The sequence below is a fragment of the Pinus tabuliformis genome, chromosome 3_2, assembly GCF_031772625.1.
Source record: "Pinus tabuliformis cultivar Carrire ecotype Pingquan chromosome 3_2, CPIR1, whole genome shotgun sequence".
Taxonomy (NCBI): Eukaryota; Viridiplantae; Streptophyta; class Pinopsida; order Pinales; family Pinaceae; genus Pinus; species Pinus tabuliformis.
The window spans coordinates 703,178,653-703,191,888 of NC_142302.1; positions in this window are offsets into that span (position 1 = coordinate 703,178,653).

Sequence of the window (13,236 nt, forward strand, 5' to 3'; positions counted from 1 at the left end):
TCTCTCTTCAGTTAATCTTTAGTTGATCTTCAGTTCTTGAGTCCACTTGGTGAACCTTGCTTCCACTTGGAGAAACAAAGCCTCTGACTCATCACAAGGCGAAATCCCTGATCCAAGTGTCATTTTTGGAAGATTCCAAAGCAATGACTCACTGTGCCACTTGTCCCTTCTCGCTCAGCGCAGGTGGCCTTTGTCCCACTTGCTTTGCAACGCAGGTACACCATGGAGCAACTGAGTTTCAGCGCAGAAACCTAGTGGAGCACCTGCTTTGATTTCAGGATTGCTTGCTTTTGAGTGTTTTCAGGTGGAGAACTGATCTGAGAGCTGTTGGTTTGCTGACCTTGTTCCTCTAGGGGTAGGAACATCATGTTTAGGGAACTTTGGATCCCTTGGATTATTGACAATTCATGCTTGTTGCTGTAAGGCACAAAATTGTCTATAACAGATGCCCCCTAAAGTATGAGGTCGTTTATCGGGTGAAATGCTTTATTGAGAGGATCCGAAGTTCATTCAATCTGCTGAGAAGTGTCCTGTAATAAGATACAATACAATACATTATTTTTCATACATTTTTCATGATCTAGCTAAGGCGGGCATTCCCATGCTCAGCTTTATAAATACATTTTGGTACATAGAACAGACGATCGTCTGATTGTAGACTGATAATTCTCTGCTGAAATTATCATCCTTTGAGAAGGATGATCATCTGCTGTAATGATGTACATATCAAATGTCTTTATGTCCTGAATATATATCGCAGCCCGGATGGATGAAACTAGATCCGGGGTCTTCAATCTCTTCCGATCTTCACTCGATGTACAAGTCGATCCATGTGAGAATTTCTTGAAGTCGAACATGGAAAGACATCGCTTGATTACCGGTCAATGATGTAAACCGTTAACAAGCGCGAGAGGAGTCACCGATAAGGATGATGACCCTCAAGGTACGGCAGTACAATCCACATGGTGGGAATAAAGGACTTGGCGTCGACCACCATGCAAAATCTTCTGGTCGAAGGTCATTGATGTATACCTGTCGCCGGAAGTGAGAAACTTGCCATTGAGGCATGCAAGCTTCAAAGTACTGAGGGGGGTGTTCCTAGATCAACTCCTTGGATAATGAGCTGATGTCGACAAGGAGCGATCCGTCAAAGGAGGGCCTTAATGAATCCCACATCAGTGACACGGAACGGAGCTAGTGATTGTGATGAGGTGAAAACAAACTGTGATGTATGATTCAGGGTGGCGGTCATGAAGTGGATGAAGGATAATGTATGGCAGTGGGTGGAACACGGTTGACTCTTTACAGAACCACATCTCTTGAACATATAACGACACTGATGTGATGGATTGGTAGCATTACCCCAATTGTGGATGGTGTGGCGAGGACCATGGTTATGAGACCGGTGAATGAAACAACCCAACCCGATGTGATACGGAGGACAAAGTGTCATGTTCAAGAGCGACTTGCTACCATTAATGCTGTGAGGTTCTCCCAATTTTTCCCCAGTCATTGCTGACCAGTACCTCTTTATTTTTGTCAAGCTTGAGGAGGATAACATATGCTTGTTCTATAACCTGCCCTTCGGGCAAGCCTATCGCTATGTTTTAACGAGCCTAGCGATAGGGAAACTCGTTCTCGTCTAAAGACAAGTTTGTCGCTATTTAATCATTTTAACGAGTCTAACGACAAAGAAAACTCGGTCCTTTTCATTTTTAGAGAGTCTGAAAAGGTACGAAAAGTTAACTCCAAAATTCCTTTTTCGTCTTCTAATCCCTTAAGTCCGAAAAAGTATAAAACAATATAGAAGGGATGAATTTTCGATTTCTTTAACGAGCCGAACAAAACAAGCGCTCGATCTTTTTGTGTAATAATCCCTCAGGTCCAAAAATATTAAAATCTAGAGGAGGGATAGCTCTTCTTGTCCTTTAACGAGCTGGAAGGCCAAAACTCGGCAAACTTTTCATATTTTACGAGTCAGTGAAAAGAGCTCAAAGAAGACTCATCTTTTGAGGAACGAGTGATGAACAGGGATAGCAGCAGATTCCAGGTACAGGTTGGAATTCTCCAATCACGGCAGTGTCACAAGGATGGCTAAGTGAAATCACTCTTCGCAGCTGTTCCTCAAAAAGGGTAAACAAACAAATGGAGGTGAACGATTGGCCAAACGAACGGATGGAGGTGATGGCATATAAACACGACCAAGGGCTTTTAATATGGCTTTCAAAGGTTACATTTCTCGAGGTTGTTTACCAGTTCATTTTTTCTGGATGAGCTTGAACTGTAGGGAAAGATTGCTCACAACTTGTGTTTATTTTTTAACGAGCATGAACTCTGTACAAAACTGCTCGATTCTTGCGTTTATTTTTTAACGAGCATGAACATTGCTAAAACTGCTCGATTATACCAGTCTTAATACAAGGAATGCTTTAGGTGAGGTAATCTTATTTAAGGAGCGATAACTCACTAATTACTCCAATTTGGCAGGTTTTAACTTTTGCCCTTCATCCTTTCTTTATGCAAGCTGGAAACGGCTAATCCTACGAGTTTAACGGGTTAGACCTACAAGTTTAAAGGGAGGACCTAAAAATTTAAAAAAATAAATAGTCGTCCCGTGCTTGCACTCCAAAAGGTTTGCATGCCCCCAGGTATAAAGTATAATTTCAAGGCTCTTCTTCTCCTCTGTCCCACCTTTGTTTTTCTACTTGTCGTCTTGCTATATTTTTAACGATACTTGTCTTCTCGTTATTTTTCGGTGCCGATGGTACTTGTCTTCCCATCAGTTCACTTTTTGATTTTTGCAAGATCGCAACAGATAAAACATTGGTGTTACGGGGGAGAGGTCCTCTTACTTATTATCCGAAAAATGGTTTTGTTTGCTGCCACAAACTAAACTCTCTTTTCGGCGATGTCTATCATTAGGTCGCTAAGGATGGTGACTACTTGTTGCAGCAATTTCCTCTCTTTCTTTGAAGACTGCCCCTACTTCTCTTTTAAAACATATTGTTTTAATGGGTGAGGCTTGACATTCAAAGATGGTGCCTTCTTGCTGCCACAAATAGATCCCCTCCTTAGGAGAGCCCACTTCTTTAGACAAAGGGAGCGATTCTTCCGCTTCAACATAACTTTGACAAAAGAATTTTATCCTAGAACAACCCTCTCTTCCTTTTTCGGACGGGGTACGGACTAGTCCATTCTTCTGCGGAAATTAACTTTATACCTAAGGTTTTCTCTGCCCGAGGCAGGCCAGGGTGCATGCCCCCTGGGTCCCCATTCTTTTCTTCTCGAATTACTCGCATTCATCGGGAAGTAGAACCGGGGGCGGTGGCATTCCTTGAGTGAATAAACCGTTAAGGGATGGTATTTGACTATTTGCAATGCGTGATCCTGGAAATGAAATTTGGTCTACGAGCTTGACCATTCTTCCTTCGTGCGGAAAACACATGACTCTAAAGAGCGAGGACACTATTGCCTCCATGCAATATATATAGTCTCGTCCAAGGAGTAAGTTATATGCCAAGGGTCCCTGGACGACCATGATGTTCATATGAACTGTCTTCCCTTTCAATGTAACTGGAACATTGGGGAGAATCCCTAACGGGTGACTGGTTCCTTTATCAAAACCTGATAGATTTCTCATCTCAGGTAAAAGCGTCGGGCAACCCAGTGCTTTCCAAGCAACAGAGGAAAGGATACTCACAGATGCCCCTTCATCAATGATAGTTCCAGCCATCACCATTCTGTAGATTTGGACTATGATTCTGAATGGGATACTGGCTGGTAACCGGGGTCTGCCTAGTTGATTCCAATCAAAGGATACAACTAGGTTGCTTGGTGGTGGGACCGAATATACGGCCGGATACGAACCTGACGATGTTCCTTCCTGCGATAAAGGAATGGGCGCATTGCCCTGATGCTCATCAGAGTCTGTGTTGATGAAAAGAATATGGACGGTGTCATCCTTATCCTCTTCAGTGAGGGTGTCATTTGAAGATGGGTCTTCAATGACGGAGTCATTGGAGGATGAATCCTCCGAAGGAAGAACCAGGTCGACTGTCGTTTCGACCTTTAGACTTTCGTCTGGTCTGGATTCAGCAGGTTCATTCTCAATGATCGACACTTCAGCCGACCACTTGAGCGGGTCAGCTAGATTTTCAACTATCGAGGGATTAGGCTCGAGTTTTTGGTATCCAGGAGGAAGTCGTAACGGTGAAACCGGACGATCTTCCAAAACTCTCTTTGCCTCATCTAAGAATGGACATTTGTGGATGGCGTGATCGCCTTCACACAATATACAGGGTGATCTTGGTCTCCCTCTTCGTCCTCCACTCTCGCTAGTTGACGGACTGCAATCAACATGACTACCAGAGGTTGATGCTACCGGATTGTGCAACCTTGGGGACCAGTCCCTTAGTATCCGGGGAATACAAGGACAATCACGATGGAAGTGGGCCCCTTTGCAAATGACACATGGCGATTTAGGCCCGGTCGGTGCAGTGTGTGGGTTTTTGTCAGCTGTCTTTTGCTTGCCCCCAGTCGCCTTCGCCATAGGCCCCTTCTGCTTCTTTTCTCTCTTCTTCTTTTCCTTCTTCTCCATGGGAGGCTGACTTTTGCCAGCTCTACCTTGTGAAGATGAAGGATCAGAGGAAGAATTGTAAGAAGTGGAAGGCTGGTGGGTAGCTCTAGACTGTTCTGACTGTTGATTCGACTGCTCAGGATTAGTGGCGATCTGGACTACATTAGTTGAAAAAAGCCATACAGGTAGGCCAATTGTCAATCCTGGAAGTGACAATGTTGCCATATGAGGCGCACCAACATCTCCCCAAGAGGAGAAGGGATTTGGACTTCCTCCAAGGTTATGTCCTTGGTTGGTGGGCTCCATACTTTTCAACTGAAAGATCAACGTGGGAATAACAGGTGATTATGTTCCGCTTAAAATAAATTTTATTAACGACGCTTTTAGACACAAACTTGCTTTTTCATGTTTTAAGAGTCGAGAAAAAGCTAAAGATGACTCTAGTCGCCTTCGATGTTTTAACGAGCCCGAAGTGACAAATGCTCGGATGGACTTTTTCAGTTATAGAGTTTGAAAAAGGCCAAAAGAAACTTCTCTGGAGATCTAGGCAGAGGGTGTGCCAAACTTTTCGCGAAACCATAGAATACGTTTTACGGTACGGGTGGTCGATCTTCGTGAATGCTGTGTTCACTGCATCGCGATCAGTAGGGCGGCCGACACGGCTTCCTATGGATAAAGGATAATTGCCTATAGGGGTCTCCCAATATATACGCGACGGTACGTGGGAGCACAAGTCCGTATTAGTGCCACCAACTCTCAGGAGGAATCACCCACCTTCGTAGAGATCGACAGTCACTATGTTTAACGACGCCGGAACACGTCTCTACCTAGACCTCTATGTGTTTGCGTTATGTTACAAAGCGTTGTTATGTAAATTGGATTTATTTTAATGTTGATCTTGCTTATCAGTTTGCCTTTAAGGATCACCGCGAGATGTATATAACAAATTCCTGAATGCAGTCTAAGATGAGAAGCAAACTTTTCAATCTTTCAACTTTGAAAACCTTAACTACTGAGGGAAAAGAAAGGCAAATCTTTTCACACAGATCATAGAGCACACACTAAAATGCAAATTTTTCCTAAATCGTCAAGCACACAGTCAAATGCAAGATGAACAATGCATGTATTTTCTTTTCCCTTTCTTAATGTGGATGGATTACAAAAAGAAAGTGGTTATATAACTTTGATTTCGATTTAAAGCGAAAGTAAACAAGTTTGTCCAAAATCAAAAGACACCTTAAGATTCACTTGCTTAATCACTGGAAATACATGAAATCAAACCATACTAACGAAAGTAAAATGACTAATCAGCTATGGACAGCAAACAAGCTAACTCTTTAGACCAGCAAAATGCCTAACACAGGTTCAGATCTAAGAGGCCAAAAGCATGACTAGTTTACTTTTCGTTATGGGAAATTGTAAATGAGTAAGAAATACAAAGAACAAGTGCAATTTCGTTATATAACAGAGGCGGAATGATGGCAAGTAATATTGGTTTCAAAACAGGCACAAGACTGACACCTAGCAGCAAAACTAAGTGAAAACAGGCAAGAGAAAGGAGGAAACCCCAAATGCACTAGGCAACTTTGGGCCAACGTAGGCTCTGCACAGCCAAACTGGCTCTCAGCGCAGGTAGCCCCTTCGGGACCTGCGTTGCAAAGCAGGTAGCCTGTGTACTACCTGCTTTGGAAAACGAGAATTGCGTTTTCACAGTTTCCGGGTCATAATTTTCTCAAAAATGCACGGTTTTTGCTCAAATCAGAAGCAATCAGTCAAGCACACTCAAAGGGATGATTAAGAAGGTGCAAAGCTATCACTAAGAGCTTACAAGGATCCTTGTAGATCAGCTCTTCAAATCATGAATTTGCTCAGAAAATGAGCAAGAGTAGCTGCCCTCTACTTCGCTTTTGATATAGTCAAAAGCTTTTCGATTTGGTACTCTTTTGTTCAGGAAATGAATAGCAAAATACTACAAACACAATCAAACGGATACGATCCCCAGTGGAGTCGCCAGTTTGTTGTAGGGAAAAGTATCCGACTCGGATGACCCTATCCCACTCTAAGGGTGACAGTTCCTTAGCAACAACTGTAAAACAAACTACTTAAGGTTTTCTTCTTTATGAAAGCAAAAGAGAATGGAGAAAGCACTAACCGTTGCCTTGCGCTTAATGTCGAATCCAACTCTTCTCTTTGGCCGCTTGCTCCTAGCTCTTTGTTCTTCTGCTCGCCCAGCTACAATGAGATCCTGCAAAACAACAAAGAAGGGAACTACAAGAGGCATGCAATCATAATTGGTTCATGGATTAGTGTAAACCAAACATGCAATCATCACAATATATAATTGAAACAAGAGCACATAGAAGAACCTCAATAGATTTTATTAATGAAGAAATAAAGGTTCTGAGAGTATTACAACCATTGAAGGCTCCAACCCAGCAACACCTCCCAGCAGAAAGAATTGCTCTTCTTCACCTCTCTCAAACAATCACCCAATAACTCAATAATGAAACCAACAGCATATCATTACTTTGCACAAAATTCCAGCCTCCTGAGCTCATAGGAGAGAGCTCAATATATAGATGAATTGAGAAAGGATGAGTCAGCTTGCAACTGATGTGTAGCTGCCTTGTGTCCTCTCTCTCTTCAGTTAATCTTTAGTTGATCTTCAGTTCTTGAGTCCACTTGGTGAACCTTGCTTCCACTTGGAGAAACAAAGCCTCTGACTCATCACAAGGCGAAATCCCTGATCCAAGTGTCATTTTTGGAAGATTCCAAAGCAATGACTCACTGTGCCACTTGTCCCTTCTCGCTCAGCGCAGGTGGCCTTTGTCCCACTTGCTTTGCAACGCAGGTACACCATGGAGCAACTGAGTTTCAGCGCAGAAACCTAGTGGAGCACCTGCTTTGATTTCAGGATTGCTTGTTTTTGAGTGTTTTCAGGTGGAGAACTGATCTGAGAGCTGTTGGTTTGCTGACCTTGTTCCTCTAGGGGTAGGAACATCATGTTTAGGGAACTTTGGATCCCTTGGATTATTGACAATTCATGCTTGTTGCTGTAAGGCACAAAATTGTCTATAACATACAGGCATCGGTCACACATGGGCACTCCTAACTTAACCCAGTCGCGTTTAACCAAATGTCCACCTATCGTCGCACAATGTGCCTGAGTAGTCTGCACGGGCGCTTATCACATGTGAGTGTGCCAGCTTCAACTCCTGGGCCTGACACTAAGTGGCACGCTCCTATCCCGACAAGAGTCTTTCAACCACACATAGGTAGGTGTGGCACCACTACACTTTTTCTTTTCACCAATACTAGAGTGTATGGACTACTCCTACTTATCAACACTTTGCCAATTTTCCAATTCTTCAAGTCTTAACAATCATGTAGCGGAATAACATTCATCGTCTTCATTTATAAGTATGTTGTGGAAATCAACTTTCATACAAGTATACACAATAATACTTGGGAGGGGCAACTCTCGTAAAGTCTGCCCGTATCAGTAATATAATAGTAATGTACAAAAATATACAATTACAAGTTTTACAATAGTCTTGTGTTGCCAACTGCCTTGGCCTGCACAATCCACCAAAAGTGTTGTGTCACAACCTCACAATTTCCAACTGCTTGTTTCCCACACAAATATGAGGAAACCCCAAGTTTCCTTACCTCGGACAAATTCTGAAAAATTGTGGTCACCTTAGTCATTCAACACTACCCATCGTGTTGTGCAGCCTTGCCCAGCATCATTCAACCTGACTCGCATCCTCGTATAGCTCTGCCCATCATTCAAACTGGCCTGGGTCAAGTCACCCTATGGTGCCATCGAGTCGTGTAGCAGACCCGGTCAAGTCGCCCTGCGGCACTCTCAGGTGGTCCGACACTGTAGGGTCGGGTCACCGAGTCATGTCGTCCGGGTCGAGTCGTCGGGTCTCGTTCAGACCTGCCTACCCATTCTATACCCGGGCCCACCGTGACTTGCACCTATGCCGCTGGTTCTGTGGCTCGTTTGCCCATCCACTCTTTTGTCCGCCATTTCGCTCATCCTCCTTATGCCTCCCAAACATACGAACTCCCAAATGCTTGTTCCTTATGCTTGGTTGATCGTTGATTAATTCTTTGGAGTGTTTCCAACTCTCCAATATAGATATATATATATATATATATATATATATATATAGATATACATGCATTCATGTGGATGGAGGGGGATCTGCCTCCAAGACGACCTTCCCAAATTGCCTATCACACCCCTAAACTTCACGTCAGCCCGCCCTCACATGTCGGCCCAAGGGTCCACTCACTCATTCATCCGCCCATATAAGCTATCCACCACACTCTTCCATACTTAGTCATTTTTTGCTCTTCTTCGGTTTTTCGACACTCGTTCAACTTGTTCGTTGCGTCCACCCAAGCAATCATCGTTGCTCAAAACTGAAACGCCAACTCATCGCAAATAACCGCTTTGCATGACTCATCACACATAAACGAGTTCGAGTGCTTGTCACACATGTGGGCACTCCCAACTCAACTCGTGGGCATGACATACTCCCCCACTCTAAATAATGTTGTCATCCTCGACAACTCCATCATACATCACCACAAAGTGTCACTCTCTTCAACATCTCCAAAATGTCCATGTTGTCCACCTCTGCTCAATCGTCGCATGACCCATCAAGGATCATGACTCCATGAATGGGAAAGTCTCCTCAATCCATGATCATCAACCACATTTGTCATAATCTCCACATGATGCCCCACTATGGATTGTTAGTGCCTCCAACTCAAGCTACATGTTATCACTGCAACATATATCGTGTTGACCCCATCATGTATCGTCATCATGTGAACTGCTGCCATAATACTCCAACTCAACTCAAACACATCTCAGTACACTTCTAGCACCCATGACTAGAACTAGTTGGGTAGCTAATCCAACTGTCATGCTCAAACCATGATAATGCAACTCCTCATGCCATCATTATTCATTTCTCTCAGCACCCGTCAAAGCATCAACTCGATCAAGAATCCATCCCATCTCTATCAAAGTGTAAGTAAGTCATGCCCAGGTCCATGAAATAGTCTCCATCTCATATCTAACATGATTTCCATGATGTTGGTGTCAATGCGTTGCATATTAATCAGTCACATCTATCCAAAAATCATCATCCATGTGTGTGAGGTCCATCTCCTCAAAATGAAGAGATCCTCTCATCAAACCAAGGCTCAATGTGCCATATCTAGGTCCATGAAGCAACCCCCATCTCTTGTGAAATATGTCAACCATCAAACCTGTCAAGGGGGAAAGTCTACACCTGCCTCATCATCCATGTGTTGACCATGGTCATAAACCAATCAGCCACCATGTCTATCAAAGTGGTTAAGTCTCATCAACTCAACCCATTCCCAAGTGCTACCACCAAGGCATCCTCATTGCTGTAACACCATCAACTCCAAAGTGTCTCGTCTTGATCGCATCCATCAAGTCTCTCCCCATGAAGACATCCCATAAATGTGCCCAAAGGTATGCATCCCATACTGCATCACATTCAGGTACACCTCTAACCTCATCTCCTGAATGAATCATATACTCCAAGACCACCATAACATGAAGTCTCCAATGGATGCAACTCTCTAAGTCATCATGATCTCCCATGAATCATATCCATCCAACATCTTGGCAAGCATACATTTCTCAGTCTCTAATGCCACTTCAAGATGCCTCTACACTCCATGTGGTATGCATACTCTCATAGTATGCTCACAACTCCAACTAGTCCATGGTCTTGTTGTACAAAAGTGCACAACATCCCCATCGGTTCATCTGTAAAATGTCTCCATGTAGAATCAACAAGTCCATTCGCACAACATCCATGTCTTGGCACTCCTCCTTGGATGCCCATAAGCGACATATCTATAAGTGCTACTACATAATGTCTTTGCATAGTGTCTTCCATGCTCCATCTATCCAACTCGATGTCCATGACTCAAGCTTCCCATGTTGTCTAACTAAGTAGACTCATCACAACATCGGTCATCTCATCCTAGTCCTCAATCAGGTTTAGTGCCCTCAGTCACTCAAACCACATATATCATCATATCATATGTCACATCACAGGTTCCTTCCATCATCGTTGCCTCCCCCACTAAAGGTCCACCAAGACTACCTCTTGGTCTCAACCATGAAGAAGTCCACCCAAGTATCATATCATCATAACTCTAGTGTGCCCTCTCTCCAATCTGTCCATGAGTCATGTCGGGCACTTAGCCAATTCTCCATATGGCTAAAGCATGACCCATCCTCTGCAATGATCATCATGTTCCTCCCTTGTCACAAGCATTTGCACCTCCTACCATGAGGTCGCAAACTGCCCAACAAGCTCCGCAACAATCAATGCTCCTTGCTTCTCCGCACAAGGTCTCATCATATACATCCATGGTAAGGTTGTCCATCATTGGCAAAGTATTTTTTCCCTTCCCTGCATATGGGCCATCCTCCAAATGCTCCAATGAAACACAAGTAATAGCAATACTTACTTCATCATGAGGCTCATCCATGTGAGTTCCTTCATCCATCAATGTTTGCAATATGTATGATCTAGGTCCAAGTTGAGAAGTCAAAGGTGCCTCAAGTTCTTCCTCCATCATTTTCACATCTTCAACATCCTCTTCTTCATATATCACGACTTCTTCTTCTACATCGCAATCTGCAGCTACATCCTGCTCCACTGCCCAACCAAGTCGAAGAAGATCTTCTTTAACATTCCTTTCCAAGACCTCAAGTTCATCTCGAATCTATGGGTTCTCTTCTTTCATATGCCTCAACCTGTATAAGTTTAGCAAGAGCCTCCCTTTGCATTCTTCCCAATTTGCCATGTCCTATCATTTAGCTTGGACCAAGCACAATGCTTCACCTCTACTAAACCTATCACACTTGGTCCAAAATCAAAGTGTTCAAGCTTCAATACAACTTGCAACCCTATCATTGTATCTCTACTTCAAATATTCAATCTATAAAGCCCTGTGGAAAGAGGGCTATGATACCATCTGTGATGCCCCTATCCTGGTGGTAGTCTTCCAACCGCACATGGCAGGTGCAACACCGCTACACTTTTTCTTTTCACCAATACTAGAGTGTATGGACTACACCTACTTCTCAACACTTAGCCAATTTTCCAATTCTTAAAGTGTTAACAATCATGTAGCGGAATAACATTCATCATATTCATTTATCAGTATGTAGCAGAAATTAACATTCATACAAGTATACACAATTATACTTGGGAAGAGCAACTCCCGTAAAGTCTGCCCGTATCAGTAATATAACAATAATATACAAAAATATACAATTACAAGTTTTACAATAGTCTTGTGCTGCCAATTGCCTTGGCATGCACAATCCACCAAAATTGTTGTGTCACAACCTCACAACTGCCAAATACTTTTTTCCCACACAAATATGAGGAAACCCCAAGTTTCCTTGCCTCATACAAATTCTGAAAAATCGTTTTAACCTTGGTCATTCAACCCTACCAACTATGTCGTGCAACCCTGCCCACTATCATTTAGCCTGACTCACACCCTCGTGCAGCTCTTCCCGTCGTTCAGACTAGCTCGGGTTAGGTCGCCCTGTGAAGCCCTTAGGTCATGCAACGTTTTCAGGTCAGGTCGCGGGGTCGTGTCGTTCGGGTTGGGTTTCCCACCTCATGCAGACCTGCCCGCCCATTCTGCACCCATGCCCGTCGTGACCTGCACCTCTGCCCGTCAATTCTGCAACTCATCTGCCCATCCCCTCTTCTGTCCTATAGTTTGCTCGTCCTCCTTATGCCTCCCAAACATACAAACTCCCAAATGTTTGTTCCTTATGCTTGGTTGATCATTGATTGATTCATTGGTGTTTCCAACTCTCTAATATATATGTGTGTGTGTGTGTGTGTGTGTGTGTGTGTGTGTGTGCATTCATGCAGATGGAGGGGCATCGATCTCCAATCCAACCTGCCCAACTCGCCCATCGCACCCCTAAACTTCATGTCAGCTCACCCTCACACGTCGTCCCACCGAGTCCACTCACCGACTAAATGACTCCAACCATTATTTTCCTTTACATTTTCCAAACTACGCCTACTTAATTATTCATTCATCATTATTAAATAGTTAAGTGTTGAATCACTTAACAAAACAGTCACAACATAACGTCAATGTAAGAGACACACCATTTCTTCAATAATTCGTCTTTATATAAAAATCTGCAATTTTTACAATTTTCGGGGAGACTATGTCTCAACCCGTTTCATAAAACTTTACAAGTTCGGTGAGCTGCCCAGTCAATCGGCCCTGCTGCATGACCCGACTGCAACTGCACCATCGTTCAGCGTTACCCAGCCTTTGGCGCTCAGCCCACCACATCGTGTGGCCCACATAGTTCACCCGGGACCCAACTCGCAAACCCAATGTGTAAACCCATCTTGTAGGCCCACCCGCCTGTGCCTCCGCTCACTCGTTGTCCACCCTGCGCTCACCCGAAACAGGCGTCGGGTTGGCCTGCCCAACTTGCAGCCACCCAAATTGTTGTTTGGCTGCGTTATTCCTGCTTGACCCATAGGCTCATATGTTGCACCTGTTCACCCTTTTCGTACTGTTTCATTTGTGAGTTCGGTTGA